This window comes from Rhineura floridana, chromosome 14 (assembly GCF_030035675.1).
Source record: "Rhineura floridana isolate rRhiFlo1 chromosome 14, rRhiFlo1.hap2, whole genome shotgun sequence".
In the NCBI taxonomy this organism is placed as follows: Eukaryota; Metazoa; Chordata; class Lepidosauria; order Squamata; family Rhineuridae; genus Rhineura; species Rhineura floridana.
The window spans coordinates 6,168,780-6,171,522 of record NC_084493.1 but is presented as its reverse complement, the minus strand read 5'-3'; the positions used below and the strand labels follow the sequence as shown (position 1 = coordinate 6,171,522).

The 2,743-nt window shown below is 43.2% G+C and overlaps 1 long non-coding RNA gene across 1 annotated transcript; it reads left to right on the top strand.

Moving 5' to 3' along the window:
• The first annotated feature begins 446 nt into the window (after positions 1 to 446).
• On the top strand, positions 447 to 1,943 carry LOC133369626 (uncharacterized). Its single transcript, XR_009758936.1, has 3 exons — positions 447 to 535; positions 1,266 to 1,370; positions 1,848 to 1,943. It is a non-coding gene; the product is annotated as an uncharacterized LOC133369626 (long non-coding RNA).
• The last annotated feature ends 800 nt before the right edge of the window (positions 1,944 to 2,743 follow it).

Sequence of the window (2,743 nt, the reverse complement as noted above, 5' to 3'; positions counted from 1 at the left end):
TCTTGGAGGCTGGGCCTGGCAACCAAGAGGTCTTCTGTATCTTTAAAAGTTGTGCAGGGAGAAGGGAGAATTGCACCTTGTGGTTTTACCCATTACAGTGTTGCAAGAACCCCTGCACTTGGCTGACTTTCTCTTCTCCTAAAGATACAGGGTCAGTCTCAGGCCCTGAGCATGGCAACCATAGCTTAGCGCATTTCATAGATCAGTTTACAGATTATACAGAACACTGCGTCTCTACACAGCGTAACTAGGCATGACTTCTCAAGCGAAGATGTTGTTTGTAGCAATTAGACACGCCCCTTAAGACCCTTTAAATAGGTTCGGGCAGGCTCTCTCTTTTTGCATGGGGAAGGTTTCTCTGAACGGGATTGCGTGAGCAAGAGAGAACTCCTACAGACGTGGAAAAGCTGGCACTACCTGTGAGCCTGCGTGTCCTTGGCGATGGTGACGGCACTTCAAGATTCTCCTCTGACCGCCTCTGGTTGAACCTTCAATTCCTCCTCCTCAAGAGGAGGTTCGAGCAGTGGTGGCTCAGGTGACAAGGGAGGGCTGAGGGGAGGGAAAGGGTCTGGTTCACTGTCAGACAGCACTTCTTTAGCTGTAACTGGAACTACAGGTGCAGAGCTGTCACTGTCTGAAGTGCTGAAGCCTTCTCCTGTTTCAGCCCTTCCTGCTGCAACCCACTGGGCCCCTCCCCAAGATCCCAGACTTCTTCCCCCTCGTTCTCCTGGTCACTCAATGAACTCTCTACAGGGCCCATGACGCCTTGGTACCATAAGGCTGCAGGAGGAAGTTGAAAGAGCGACATTCTTTCTCACTTCTTCTTTCAGCTCTATGTACTTTTCAAGGCTCAGATTAATTCTACTGGATCCGACTTTTACTGATATCCCTTGGAAAAGTAGTGTGTGTGAGCATGCTTCCTCTGAGAGGGGGCTGATCTACAGGAAGGAGAGAGGAGAGGCTAGAGGGGGTGGTATTCACAGCTCTCACTAAAAGAAAAAAATCCAGATATGCCCACAGCCTAAAAAGATTGGCAACCCCTGATTTAGAAAGCAGAAGATTCTGTTACAAATAGGAGTTACAGGGTAAAATGCTGGGCCTCCCCATGTCCCACCCTATCTGCTAAAAGGGCAACTCTCAACAGACTCCCCTTCTGCTTAAGTATTTATTAATTCCCTCGGTAGTGTTGCATAACATTTACTCTGCATTTCTGACACTTTTGCTTCTCTCTCTCTCTTTCTGCCATCCCAATCCCTTGCAAACAGCTTCGATTCAGTCCTAGGCCCTGAGATGATATCAGGGAAGCCTCTCCCCCCTCCACCTCCCTCCTATGGTCAAGCCAAAGGGAGGTCATTCTAATAATACACAAGGTCAGTGGTGGGAGCCGCTGAGTCTCCCAGTCATTTTTCATTTGCTCGCAGCACTTAATGACAGTTACAGAGGACAGGAACTTGGAGCTGATGGCCGGGTGATGTCACCAGCACATGGCTGGGGATTATAAGGGCAGCTAGGGGGCAGAGTGGCAGATTAATAACCATGGAAGAAATAACTATTAACTACTTTGCAACAGAGCATCATGGATAGGTACAGATATATATAAATTAAGAAGTAAGCTGAGGGCAGCTTGCTTGGACCCAGGATGGTGATGATGATGGTAATCAACAACAAGATATGATTATGATTGTGATTATGATTATTATATTTCTATTATTTAGCTGTTGTTGAATAAAATAGATAGGGGGCACAGTGGTGGGTTAATCATCATGGAAGAAATAAATAACTGCTTCACTTCAGATCTATCTATCTATCTATCATCTATCTATTTATCTATGTATCTATCTCCTTAGGGCAGCTGGTACCCAGAATGATGATGGAGATGAAAATGAAGATTTTGCTGATGCTGTTGAGTGACTATATATATTAATAATCTGAGGGCAGCTTGGAGCCAGAATGATGATAATGATGGTGATAATCAACAACAGCAAATTATTATTATTATTATTATTATTATGCTGCTGCTACTGAATACTATAGGTAGGGTTCAGAATGGTGGATTAATAATCATGGAAGAAATAACGGTTAACTGCTTCACTTCAGAGCATTATATAAATGTGGGTGGGTTGGTATATTCTGAGGGCAGCTTGGACCCAGGAATGATTATCATGATTTTGTTACTGATGAATAAAAGAGGGAGGGGTCAGAGTGATCTATTAATAATTGTGGAAGAAATAACTATCAGCTATTAAGAAGTACTCCAAGGGTAGCTGGGACCCAGGAGGAATGCTGTTGTTGTTTTGATGTTGTTAAATAAAATATTTAATAAATAATAATAATAAATATTGATGTGATGGAAGGGGAAAGAGACCATCAGCTTTTTTCTCTTTTTAACAGCTTCACTCCAGCTTTTCACAGACTGATTCATGCTTTCCTCTTTAATGTATTGATGCCTTTGGCTTTAGATCATACACCTCAGGGCACGGCTTATGTCATTTCTAACATTTTGTACAGCGCCGAGCAATGGTAGGTGCAATGATAGTAAAGAAATAATTCCTTTTTAGTCTTGGTCAAACCAGCATACTCAGTCAGGGGCCTATAGTGCAATCCTTGAGCGTCAATCAATTTTGTTATTTGGGAATGTGCTGGAGAGTTACATTTCTCCTCCTTCACAGTAATACTGTTTTATTTTCAACAATTTATATAGTCCTAGCTCATCATACAGCATAGCAATATCGAGGTGTAATAA